This window comes from Scyliorhinus canicula, chromosome 4, assembly GCF_902713615.1.
Source record: "Scyliorhinus canicula chromosome 4, sScyCan1.1, whole genome shotgun sequence".
Taxonomy (NCBI): domain Eukaryota; kingdom Metazoa; phylum Chordata; class Chondrichthyes; order Carcharhiniformes; family Scyliorhinidae; genus Scyliorhinus; species Scyliorhinus canicula.
In genome coordinates, this window is record NC_052149.1 from 35,207,571 (window position 1) to 35,221,755 (window position 14,185).

Below are 14,185 nucleotides of genomic sequence, written 5' to 3' on the forward strand. Positions count from 1 at the left end.
CGCCGTTTTTTACGGCGAACAGCGATTCTCCCCAGGCCGATGGGCCGAGTTCCCAGGCCTTTATGGCTGTTTTCACGAACGCAATCAAACCTGCTCTCACTGTTCGTGAAAACGGACGCAAAGTGCCGTCCCGGCCAACCATGGCACCGAGTGTGCCAAGGGTGGCATGGGCTTGCGATCGGTGGGCACCGATCGCAGGCAGCGGGTCCGATACCCGCGCACTATTTGTTCTTCCGCCGCCCCGCATGATCAGTCCGCGGGGCGGCTGAATGGCATGATGGCCTGCACATGCGGCTGACGGCATCGTGCGCGTCAGCCGCTGTGACGCTTGGCACGCGGACTTAGCGACTGTCGCTAAGCCCGCGATGCCGTGCTTCACGGGGCCGCGCTGCTAGCCCCGCCCGGGGGGGAGAATCAGGTCCTGGGAGGGGGCGCGGAGGCTGCCGTGAAACACGGCCAGTTTCACGGCAGCCTTTACGACTCACCGCATTTGCGGAGAATCACGACCAGGGATTCTGCAAGACTAGCAAAAGCGACTGCTGGAGAAAGTGGAGGAATTAAAGAACCGTCCTTGGAGGCAGAACATTCGGATTGTGGGTCTGCCAGAGAGAAGAGAAGGATCGGACGCAGGTGCGTATGTGGGGAAGATGTTGGAGAAGCAGCTTAGAGAATGGGCATTCGACAGACTGTTGGAGGTGGACCGGGCTCACAGGACGTTAATGCGCAAACCCCAGGGGGGGTGAGCCCCCAAGGGGTGGTACGACTTCACCGGTTCCTGGACAAGGAACTTATTATGAGGTGGGCCAGGCAGACGAGGCGATGTACGTGGGAAGATGTTGAGATCCAGGTGTACCAGGACCTGAGAGCAGAACTCGCAAAGAGGAGGACAAGGTTTAATAAGGTCAAATCGGCCCTGTATAAGAAGACAGTTATAAAGTTTGGACTGCTGTACTCGGCCGCCTATGGGTGACCTATGAGGGTTAGAACATAGAACATAGAACGATACAGCGCAGTACAGGCCCTTCGGCCCTCAATGTTGCACCGACATGGAAAAAACTAAAGGCCATCTAACCTACACTATGCCCTTATCATCCATATGCTTATCCAATAAACTTTTAAATGCCCTCAATGTTGGCGAGTTCACTACTACCTCTGACCTCTGTCCTATATCTATTACCCCTCAATTTAAGGCTATGTCCCCTCGTGCTAGCCACCTCCATCCGCAGGAGAAGGCTCTCGCTGTCCACCCTATCTAACCCTCTGATCATTTTGTATGCCTCTATTAGGTCACCTCTTAACCTTCTTCTCTCTAACGAAAACAACCTCAAGTCCATCAGCCTTTCCTCATAAGATTTTCCCTCCATACCAGGCAACATCCTGGTAAATCTCCTCTGCACCCGTTCCAAAGCTTCCACGTCCTTCCTATAATGAGGCGACCAGAACTGTATGCAATACTCCAAATGCGGCCGTACTAGAGTTTTGTACAACTGCAACATGACCTCATGGCTCCGGAACTCAATCCCTCTACCAATAAAGGCCACCACGCCATAGGCCTTCTTCACAACCCTATCAACCTGGGTGGCAACTTTCAGGGATCTATGTACATGGACACCGAGATCCCTCTGCTCATCCACACTACCAAGAATTTTACCATTAGCCAAATATTCCTTATTCCTGTTATTCTTTCCAAAGTGAATCACCTCACACTTCTCCACATTAAACTCCAGTTGCCACCTCTCAGCCCAGCTCTGCAGCTTATCTATGTCCCTCTGTAACCTGCAACATCCTTCCGCACTGTCTACAACTCCACCGACTTTAGTGTCGTCTGCAAATTTACTTACCCATCCTTCTGCGCCCTCCTCTAGGTCATTTATAAAAATGACAAACAGCAACGGCCCCAGAACAGATCCTTGTGGTACGCCACTCGTAACTGAACTCCATTCTGAACATTTCCCATCAACCACCACTCTCTGTCTTCTTTCAACTAGCCAATTTCTGATCCACATCTCTAAATCACCCTCAATCCCCAGCCTCCGTATTTTCTGCAATAGCCGACCGTGGGGAACCTTATCAAACGCTTTACTGAAATCCATATACACCACATCAACTGCTTTACCCTCGTCCACCTGTTCAGTCACCTTCTCAAAGAACTCGATAAGGTTTGTGAGGCATGACCTACCCTTCACAAAACCATGCTGACTATACCTAATCATATTATTCCTATCTAGATGATTATAAATCGTATCTTTTATAATCCTCTCCAAGACTTTACCCACCACAGATGTTAGGCTCACCGGCCTATAGTTACCGGGGTTATCTCTACTCCCCTTCTTGAACAAAGGGACCACATTTGCTATCCTCCAGTCCTCTGGCACTATTCCTGTAGCCAATGATGACCTAAAAATCAAAGCCAACGGCTCAGCAATCTCTTCCCTGGCTTCCCAGAGAATCCTAGGATAAATCCCATCAGGCCCCGGGGACTTATCTATTTTCACCTTGTCCAGAATTGCCAACACTTCTTCCCTACGCACCTCAATGCCATCTATTCTAATAGCCTGGGTCTCAGCATTCTCCTCCACAATATTATCTTTTTCCTGAGTGAATACTGACGAAAAGTATTCATTTAGTATCTCGCTTATCTCCTCAGCCTCCACACACAACTTCCCACCACTGTCCTTGACTGGCCCTACTCTTACCCTAGTCATTCTTTTATTCCTGACATACCTATAGAAAGCTTTTGGGTTTTCCTTGATCCTACCTGCCAAAGACTTCTCATGTCCCCTCCTTGCTCGTCTTAGCTCTCTCTTTAGATCCCTCCTCGCTTCCCTGTAACTATCAAGCGCCCCAACTGAGACTTCACGCCTTATCTTCATATAGGCCTCCTTTTTCCTCTTAACAAGAGATTCCACTTCTTTGGTAAACCACGGTTCCCTCGCTCTACCCTTTCCTCCCTGTCTGACTGGTACGTACTGATCAAGAACACGCAATAGCTGTTCCTTGAACAAGCTCCACATATCCAGTGTGCCCAACCCTTGCAGCCTACTTCTCCAACCTACACACCTAAGTCATGTCTAATGGCATCATAATTGCCCTTCCCCCAGCTATAACTCTTGCCCTGCGGGGTATACTTATCCCTTTCCATCATTAATGTAAAGGTCACCGAATTGTGGTCACTGTCTCCAAAGTGTTCACCTACCTCCAGATCTAACACCTGGCCTGGTTCATTACCCAAAACCAAATCCAAAGTGGCCTCACCTCTTGTTGGCCTGTCAACATATTGTGTCAGGAAACCCTCCTGCACACATTGTACAAAGAACGACCCATCCAATGTACTCGAACTATCTTTTCCAGTCAATATTAGGAAAGTTAAAGTCCCCCATAACAACTACCCTGTTACTTTCGCTCTTTTCCAGAATCATCTTCGCCATCCTTTCCTCTACATCTCTAGAACTATTAGGTGGCCTATAGAAAACTCCCAGCAGTGTGACCTCTCCTTTCCTGTTTCTAACCTCAGCCCATACTACCTCGGAATAAGAGTCCCCATCTAGCATCCTTTCTGCCACCGTAATACTGTCCTTGACTAGCAGCGCCACACCTCCCCCTCTTTTGCTCCCTTCTCTGACCTTACTAAAGCACCTAAACCCCGGAACCTGCAACAACCATTCCTGTCCCTGCTCTATCCATGTCTCTGAAATGGCCACAACATCGAAGTCCCAGGTACCAACCCATGCTGCCAGTTCGCCTACCTTATTTCGTATACTCCGAGCATTGAAATAGACACACTTCAAACCACCTACCTGAACACTGGCACCCTCCTGCGAAGTCAAATCTGTGCTCCTGACCTCTATACTCTCAATCTCCCGTACCCCAAAACTACAATCCAGGTTCCCATGCCCCTGCTGAATTAGTTTAAACCCCCCCCCCCCCAAGAGTACTAACAAATTTCACCCCCAGGATATTGGTGCCCCTTAGGTTCAGATGTAGACCATCTTGTCTATAGAGGTCCCACCTTCCCCAGAAAGAGCCCCAGTTATCCAGAAATCTGAATCCCTCCCGCCTGCACCATCCCTGTAGCCACGTGTTTAATTGCTCTCTCTCCCTATTCCTCGTCTCACTATCACGTGGCACGGGCAACAACCCAGAGATAACAACTCTGTTTGTTCTCGCTCTGAGCTTCCATCCTAGCTCCCTAAAGGCCTGCCTGACATCCTTGTCCCCTTTCCTACCTATGTCGTTAGTGCCAATGTGGACTACGACTTGGGGCTGCTCCCCCTCCCCCTTAAGGACCCGAAAAACACGATCCGAGACATCACTTACCCTTGCACCTGGGAGGCAACATACCAAATGTGAGTCTCTCTCGCTCCCACAAAATCTCCTATCTGTGCCCCTGACTATTGAGTCCCCAATTACTAATGCTCTGCTCCTCTCCCCCCTTCCCTTCTGAGCAACAGGGGCAGACTCCGTGCTAGAGTCCCGCACCCCATGGCTTACCCCTGGTAAGTCCCCCCCCCCACAAGTATCCAAAACGGTATACTTGTTACTCAGGGGAACGACCGCAGGGGGTCCCTGCACTGACTGCTTCTTCCCAGTCCCTCTTACAGTTACACATCTATCTCCAGTCTTTGGTGTAACTACTTCCCTGAAGCTCCTATCTATGACCACCTCTGCCTCCCGAATGATCCGAAGTTCATCCAACTCCAGCTCCAGTACCATAACTCGGTCTTGTAGGAGCTGGATCTGGCTGCACTTCCTGCAGGTAAAATCAGCAGGGCCACTAACGGCATCCCTCACCTCAAACATCCTGCAGGAGGAACATTGCACTACCTTCCCTGCCATCCCACTTAATTTCAACCAAGTTCTGGTAAACAAATATAAAACAAATAAAAAATAATAATATAATATAGCACTTACCTGCTCACACCATAGAACATAGAACATAGAACATAGAACGATACAGCGCAGTACAGGCCCTTCGGCCCTCAATGTTGCACCGACATGGAAAAAAAACTAAAGGCCATCTAACCTACACTATGCCCTTATCATCCATATGCTTATCCAATAAACTTTTAAATGCCCTCAATGTTGGCGAGTTCACTACTGTTGCAGGTAGGGCATTCCACGGCCTCACCACTCTTTGCGTAAAAAACCCACCTCTGACCTCTGTCCTATATCTATTACCCTTCAATTTAAGGCTATGTCCCCTCGTGATAGCCACCTCCATCCGCGGGAGAAGGCTCTCGCTGTCCACCCTATCTAACCCTCTGATCATTTTGTATGCCTCTATTAGGTCACCTCTTAACCTTCTTCTCTCTAACGAAAACAACCTCAAGTCCATCAGCCTTTCCTCATAAGATTTTCCCTCCATACCAGGCAACATCCTGGTAAATCTCCTCTGCACCCGTTCCAAAGCTTCTACGTCCTTCCTATAATGGGGCGACCAGAACTGTACGCAATACTCCAAATGCGGCCGTACTAGAGTTTTGTACAACTGCAACATGACCTCATGGCTCCGGAACTCAATCCCTCTACCAATAAAGGCCATCACACCATAGGCCTTCTTCACAACCCTATCAACCTGGGTGGCAACTTTCAGGGATCTATGTACATGGACACCGAGATCCCTCTGCTCATCCACACTACCAAGAATTTTACCATTAGCCAAATATTCCGCATTCCTGTTATTCTTTCCAAAGTGAATCACCTCACACTTCTCCACATTAAACTCCATTTGCCACCTCTCAGCCCAGCTCTGCAGCTTATCTATGTCCCTCTGTAACCTGCAACATCCTTCCGCACTGTCTACAACTCCACCGACTTTAGTGTCGTCTGCAAATTTACTTACCCATCCTTCTGCTCCCTCCTCTAGGTCATTTATAAAAATGACAAACAGCAACGGCCCCAGAACAGATCCTTGTGGTACGCCACTCGTAACTGAACTCCATTCTGAACATTTCCCATCAACCACCACTCTCTGTCTTCTTTCAACTAGCCAATTTCTGATCCACATCTCTAAATCACCCTCAATCCCCAGCCTCCGTATTTTCTGCAATAGCCGACCGTGGGGAACCTTATCAAACGCTTTACTGAAATCCATATACACCACATCAACTGCTTTACCCTCGTCCACCTGTTCAGTCACCTTCTCAAAGAACTCGATAAGATTTGTGAGGCATGACCTACCCTTCACAAAACCATGCTGACTATCCCTAATCATATTATTCCTATCTAGATGATTATAAATCGTATCTTTTATAATCCTCTCCAAGACTTTACCCACCACAGATGTTAGGCTCACCGGCCTATAGTTACCGGGGTTATCTCTACTCCCCTTCTTGAACAAAGGGACCACATTTGCTATCCTCCAGTCCTCTGGCACTATTCCTGTAGCCAATGATGACCTAAAAATCAAAGCCAAAGGCTCAGCAATCTCTTCCCTGGCTTCCCAGAGAATCCTAGGATAAATCCCATCAGGCCCCGGGGACTTATCTATTTTCACCTTGTCCAGAATTGCCAACACTTCTTCCCTACTCACCTCAATGCAATCTATTCTAATAGCCTGGGTCTCAGCATTCTCCTCCACAATATTATCTTTTTCTTGAGTGAATACTGACGAAGAGAATTCATTTAGTATCTCGCTTATCTCCTCAGCCTCCACACACAACTTCCCACCACTGTCCTTGACTGGCCCTACTCTTACCCTAGTCATTCTTTTATTCCTGACATACCTATAGAAAGCTTTTGGGTTTTCCTTGATCCTACCTGCCAAAGACTTCTCATGTCCCCTCCTTGCTCGTCTTAGCTCTCTCTTTAGATCCTTCCTCGCTTCCCTGTAACTATCAAGCGCCCCAACTGAAACTTCACGCCTCATATTCACATAGGCCTCCTTTTTCCTCTTAACAAGAGATTCCACTTCTTTGGTAAACCACGGTTCCCTCGCTCTACCCTTTCCTCCCTGTCTGACTGGTACGTACTGATCAAGAACACGCAATAGCTGTCCCTTGAACAAGCTCCACATATCCAGTGTGCCCAACCCTTGCAGCCTACTTCTCCAACCTACACATCCTAAGTCATGTCTAATGGCATCATAATTGCCCTTCCCCCAGCTATAACTCTTGCCCTGCGGGGTATACTTATCCCTTTCCATCACTAATGTAAAGGTCACCGAATTGTGGTCACTGTCTCCAAAGTGTTCACTTACCTCCAGATCTAACACCTGGCCTGGTTCATTACCCAAAACCAAATCCAAAGTGGCCTCACCTCTTGTTGGCCTGGCAACATATTGTGTCAGAAAACCCTCCTGCACACATTGTACAAAGAACGACCCATCCAATGTACTCGAACTATATCTTTTCCAGTCAATATTAGGAAAGTTAAAGTCTCCCATAACAACTACCCTGTTACTTTCGCTCTTTTCCAGAATCATCTTCGCCATCCTTTCCTCTACATCTCTAGAACTATTAGGTGGCCTATAGAAAACTCCCAGCAGGGTGACCTCTCCTTTCCTGTTTCTAACCTCAGCCCATACTACCTCGGAAGAAGAGTCCCCATCTTGCACCCTTTCTGCCACCGTAATACTGTCCTTGACTAGCAGCGCCACACCTCCCCCTCTTTTGCCCCCTTCTCTGACTTTACTAAAGCACCTAAACCCCGGAACCTGCAACAACCATTCCTGTCCCTGCTCTATCCATGTCTCTGAAATGGCCACAACATCGAAGTCCCAGGTACCAACCCATGCTGCCAGTTCCCCTACCTTATTTCGTATACTCCTGGCATTGAAATAGACACACTTCAAACCACCTACCTGAACACTGCCGCTTTCCTGCGAAGTCAAATCTGTGCTCCTGACCTCTCTACTCTCAATCTCTCGCACCCCAAAACTACAATCCAGGTTCCCATGCCCCTGCTGAATTAGTTTAAACCCCCCCAAAGAGCACTAACAAATCTCCCCCCCAGGATATTGGTGCCCCTTGGGTTCAGATGTAGACCATCCTGTCTATAGAGGTCCCACCTTCCCCAGAAAGAGCCCCAGTTATCCAGAAATCTGAATCCCTCCCGCCTGCACCATCCCTGTAGCCACGTGTTTAATTGCTCTCTCTCCCTATTCCTCGTCTCACTATCACGTGGCACGGGCAACAACCCAGAGATAACAACTCTGTTTGTTCTCGCTCTGAGCTTCCATCCTAGCTCCCTAAAGGCCTGCCTGACATCCTTGTCACCAATGGGTCTTATTATTAGGTTAGAGGAGGAGGGCGGGTGGGAGACACTACACGTGTAGTGTCTCGGGTTTCCTCTCCACCAGAATTTATTGGCTAGGAGAAAATCCTTCCCAGAAGTCCGCGGGTCGTACTTCCGGTTCCCGCCTTATATTATCTTTGCTCCCACTGGCACCCCGCCGCTCTCAATGTGTCCCCTCCCGCTCTCTCACTGACTCACTGCCGCTCTCCTCACGCTCTTTTATCCTGTGTCCCTCTGAACTCCCGCTGCTTTATGGACTCCCACTGTCTCTGAACTCCCGCTGCTTTATGGGCTCCCTCTGTCTCTGAACTCCCGCTGCTTTCTGGGCTCTCTGTCTCTGAACTCCCGCCGCTTTCTGGGCTCCCTCTGTCTCTGAACTCCCACCGCTTTCTGGGCTCTCTGTCTCTGAACTCCCGCTGCTTTCTGGGCTCCCTCTGTCTCTGAACTCCCACCGCTTTCTGGGCTCCCTCTCTCTCTGAACTCCCGCTGCTTTATGGGCTCCCTCTGTCTCTGAACTCCCACCGCTTTCTGGGCTCCCTCTGTCTCTGAACTCCCGCTGCTTTCTGGGCTCCCTCTGTCTCTGAACTCCCGCTGCTTGCTGGGCTCCCTCTGTCTCTGAACTCCCACCGCTTTCTGGGCTCTCTGTCTCTGAACTCCCGCTGCTTTCTGGGCTCCCTCTGTCTCTGAACTCCCACCGCTTTCTGGGCTCCCTCTCTCTCTGAACTCCCGCTGCTTTATGGGCTCCCTCTGTCTCTGAACTCCCGCTGCTTTATGGGCTCCCTCTGTCTCTGAACTCCCACCGCTTTCTGGGCTCCCTCTGTCTCTGAACTCCCGCTGCTTTCTGGGCTCCCTCTGTCTCTGAACTCCCGCCGCTTGCTGGGCTCTCTCTCTCTCTGAACTCCCGCTGCTTTCTGGGCTCCCTCTGTCTCTGAACTCCCGCTGCTTTCTGGGCTCTCTCTCTCTGAACTCCCGCCGCTTGCTGGGCTCTCTCTCTCTCTCTGAACTCCCGCTGCTTTCTGGGCTCTCTGTCTCTGAACTCCCGCCGCTTGCTGGGCTCTCTCTCTCTCTGAACTCCCGCTGCTTTCTGGGCTCCCTCTGTCTCTGAACTCCCGCTGCTTTCTGGGCTCTCTCTCTCTGAACTCCCGCCGCTTGCTGGGCTCTCTCTCTCTCTCTGAACTCCCGCTGCTTTCTGGGCTCTCTCTCTCTCTCTGAACTCCCGCCGCTTTATGGGCTCCCTCTGTCTCTGAACTCCCGCCGCTTTCTGGGCTCTCTGTCTCTCTCTGAACTCCCGCCGCTTTCTGGGCTCCCTCTGTCTCTGAACTCCCACCGCTTTCTGGGCTCCCTCTCTCTCTCTGAACTCCCGCTGCTTTCTGGGCTCCCTCTCTCTCTCTGAACTCCCACCGCTTTCTGGGCTCCCTCTCTCTCTCTGAACTCCCACCGCTTTCTGGGCTCTCTGTCTCTGAACTCCCGCTGCTTTCTGGGCTCCCTCTGTCTCTGAACTCCCACCGCTTTCTGGGCTCTCTGTCTCTGAACTCCCACTGCTTTCTGGGCTCTCTGTCTCTGAACTCCCGCTGCTTTATGGGCTCCCTCTGTCTCTGAACTCCCGCTGCTTTCTGGGCCGGGAACTTTACGTTGGCTAGGCGGCTGATGCAGTTGACTTTATGAAAGAGAATAAACTGATAGGAGAAGGAGGACCTTGAACTTTGACTGCAGGGAACTGAGCTATGCTTTGTAAAACCTTTAACTTTTGCTTTGCGATGTTCAGACTTATTTTGGAGATTCTATTTGTTTCTTTTTGTCTTTTCAGTTCTGTTTGGGATTAGGTTAGTATATAGTACTTTGTTAAGGGAGGAGGGGTGGGCCTTTGTGCATGGACCTTGGGAGGGATTGTTTGCTTGTTTTTGCTTCTCGCCTTTGCTTTGATTGTTTGCACTAAGAGCAGGGTGGAGAGGAACCAGTGGAGGGGAATAAGATGCTAGGCGCCAGGGGCGGGGGCTGCCTGACTAGCTGGGAGGGCTAGTTCACGGAAGCAAAGTGGTGGGTGAGATGAAGACCGATGTAGGGGGGGGATTGGGAGGGGTGGGGCTGGGTGGGGGGGAGGGGAATAGACTGCTGATGGGGAGGGGACTTTCAAGGGGGTGGAGGAGGTGGGTTGATGACGGTAGTTGCCTGAGGGCGGGCCAGGAGAGCTGCGGGCCCTGGGCCAAAGACTGGCCTAGGAGAGGTTATGGTTGATCGCCAGGGGAGAGGGTGTGTGTGTGTGTGTGTGTGTGTGTGCAGGGCGCGTGGACTGAATGGGCCAGTCAAAAGGGCCTGTGTGTTTGCGCACTTGAGGCAACTGAAGGCAAACGTGGCCATGTTGCCACAGACACATTTGAAGGTGGGGGACCAGATTAGGTTGAGGAATGGATGGGTCAGCCAGGTGTTCCATTCAGGATTGGACTTTAAAATAAGGGGGGGGGGGGGGGGGGGGGTGGCATTCCTGGTCGCTAAATGGATGACATTCGAGGTGGGGAAGATAGAGGGAGACCTGGGTGGGTAAATTCATTACAGTTAGTGGGAAGCTGGAGGGAATGGCCGTGGTATTGGTGAATATATATGCCCCAAACTGGGATGATGTTGATGATGCTCGGGGAGGTGATAGACGGGTTGGGGCCAATGCAATCGGGTAAGGCCCCGGGACCTGATGGATATCCGGTTGAGTTCTGTAAAATGTTTTCCGGGTTGCTGGGTCCGCTCCTGGTGAAGGCTTTTAACAGGTTTAAGGAGTTGGGAGTGCTCCCCCCCAACGTTATCGCAGGCATCGATTTCCCTTATTTTGAAGCGGGATAAGGATCCGGAGAGTTGTGGGTCTTATAGGCCGATCTCCCTGTTAAATGTGGATGCGAAATTGCTGGCAAAGATCTTGGCCACGCGCATAGAGGATTTTGTCCCGCGGGTAATAATGGAGGACCAGACGGGATTTGTGAAGGGACGTTACCTGACGTCCGATATTAGACAGCTCCTAAACGTGATAATGATGCCAGCGGAGGGGTGCAATTTTGAGGTGGTGGTGGCCATGGAGGCAGAAAAAGCCTTTGATCGGGTAAATGGAAGTACCTGTGGGATGTCCTGGGAAGGTTTGGGTTCGGGCAGGGATTCGTGGACGGGGTCCGGTTGCTATATCAGGCACCGGTGGCGAACGTAAGGACCATTTTTCAGGAAGATGAACGCAGTGATCTTGGGATTTATATGGGCTGGGAATGGCCCGAGGCTGAAGACCGTCCTTCTGGAACGGGGGCACAGGGAGGGGGTTTGGCCCTTCCGAACTTTATTAATTATTACTGGGCGGCTAACATATCAATGGAAGTGGGTAGTGGGGGGAGGGGTCAGTGTGGAGCGGTTGGAGGTGGTATCTTGCTAAGGCAGAGTTTGGAGGCTCTGTTAACCACACCTCTGCCGTTCTCACCAGCTCGGTACTCCACAAACCCAGTGGTAGTGGCAGCCCTGAGGGTGTGGGGGCAATGGAGGCAGCACATGAGATTGGAGGGGGCTTCGGTGTGGTCACCAATCTGTGACAATCACAGGTTCGCTCTGGGAGTGGGGGGAGCTGGGTGGGGGCTTTAGGAGGTGGCAGCGGGTAGGGATTTAGAGATTTGGGGATCTCTTCATTAAGGAGGGTTTCCTGAGCCTGGAGGAGCTAGAGGAGGAGTTTGAGTTTCCGGGTGGGAACGGATTTTGGTACCTGCAGGTCCGGGACCTTGTCCAGAGGCAGGTTCAGGGTTTCCCCCCCGCCTTTCCCTAAGGGGACTACAGGATAAGGTGATGTCAAAAACAGGGTTTGGGGAGGGGAGGGTCTCGGAAATATATAAGGAATTGATGGAGTGGGAAAGGGTCCCAATCGGGGTGGTGAAGAGACAGTGGGTGGATGAGTGCCAGGCTTAGCCTGATCCAGTTCAAGGTGGTTCATAGGGCTCATATGACTGTGGCCTGGGTGAGTGTGGTGAGATAACCACTGTAGTTATGCGTACTGCAGTAGGGGCATGTATGCCTGTACCTGTAATACAGGTTCCTCCGGTCAGCCCCTGCCGGCTAGCTCCGCCCACAGGGAGCTTGTGTATAAATATGTATGAGAGCTGCTCAGACCCTCAGTCTACAGTTGCGGATGGAGGGACAACATCGTACAGCAATAAAGCCTCTATTGTACTAGTCTCTCGGCTTTGAGTATAATTGTTAGCGCCACAATTTATTGCTGTACGATTTCCCAGTCACCATGGACATCAGAGTCAAGCCTGACCGTCTGCAGCTGGATCCACATTCGCCTCACGCCAGAAAAGACTTTGATCACTGGCTCGCAGTCTTAGAGGCCTACATCTCTTCAGCACACCCTCCCCCGACGGAGGCTCAGAAAAAGCAACTCCTGTACTCCAGACTTAGCTCCAGCGTCTTTCCGCTCATTCGAGATGCGACCGACTACACCGCAGCTATGGAACTGCTCAAGGAGAATTATGCACCATCGACGAACACCCTGTTTGCGAGGCATCAACTTTCTACTCGCGTCCAGCAGCCGGGTGAGTCGATTGAGGACTTCTGGAGGGCCCTTATATCTCTGGTACGAGACTGCGACTGCCGGGCCCTCACAGCCGCGGAACATTCTGATTTACTCATGCGCGATGCCTTCGTTACAGGCATTGCATCGGACCCCATCCGGCAACGACTGCTGGAAGGGGTCGCCCCCGACCTCGCGGCCGCAAAGGCCCTGGCGCTCTCCATGATGGCCGCCTCCCTTAGTGCGCACACTTACTCCGCTAGACACTCGGCCCACCCGTCCTACCCCTCGTGGACCCCGCAAACGGCTCCCCAGGCCCATCCGTCCCACCCCTCGTGGACCCCGCAAACGGCCCCCCCAGCAGCCGCCCCCGCGCACTATGCCTGCGCTGCCCGCCGCACCGCACCCCCTGGGGGTCCCCACTGTTACTTCTGCGGCCAACAGAAGCACCCTCGCCAACGCTGCCCGGCCCGCACAGCGACCTGCAAAGCTTGTGGAAAGAAAGGCCACTTTGCAGCGGTGTGTCAGTCCCGGACGGTCGCCGCTATCACGCCGCCGGTCCCCACGCCTCAGCCGCTCCCTCAATGGGCCCCGCCGTCCGCTTCCCCCGACTCCACGTGCAATCAGTGGGCGCCGCCATCTTTTGCCGCCCCCGCCACGTGCGCCCCATGGGCGCCGCCATCTTCATCCACCACAGCCATGTGCGTTCCATGGACCATTCCATTTTGTTCCGACCCCATAACGTGCGCTCCATGGACGCCGCCATTTTACCCACAGGTACTGCGGATGCCGCCATCTCGTCTCCAGGGGCCGCCATCACGGGACACGGGTCGCTACCGCTCCTCGTCGGACTCATCTGACTCAACCGCCGACCAACCACTGCTCGCCTCCGTTACGCTCGACCAGTCCCGTCCTCGCAACCTGGCACCCTCTTCCACATCGGTGCTGGTCAACGGCCATGTGACCTCCTGCCTCATCGACTCCGGGAGCACCGAGAGCTTCGTCCACCCGGACACGGTAAGGCGCTATTCCCTTGCGATCCATCCCGCCGACCGGCCGATCTCCCTTGCCTCTGGTTCCCACTCTGTCCCGATCCGGGGTTTCTGCCTGGTTAAACTCACTGTACAGGGTGTGGAATTCGACCGTTTCCGTCTGTACATTCTCCCCGACCTCTGCACTTCACTCCTACTAGGCCTGGATTTCCAGTGCAATCTCCAGAGCCTCACCCTCAAATTCGGTGGACCCCTACCTCCCCTCACCGTTTGCGGCCTCGCGACCCTCAAGGTCGAGCCTCCCTCCCTCTTTGCCAATCTGACTGTGGATTGCAAGCCCGTCGCCACCAGGAGCAGACGGTACAGCACCCAGGACAAGGCCTTCATCAGGTCCGAAGTCCAGCGGCTGCTTCGGGAGGGTATCATCGAG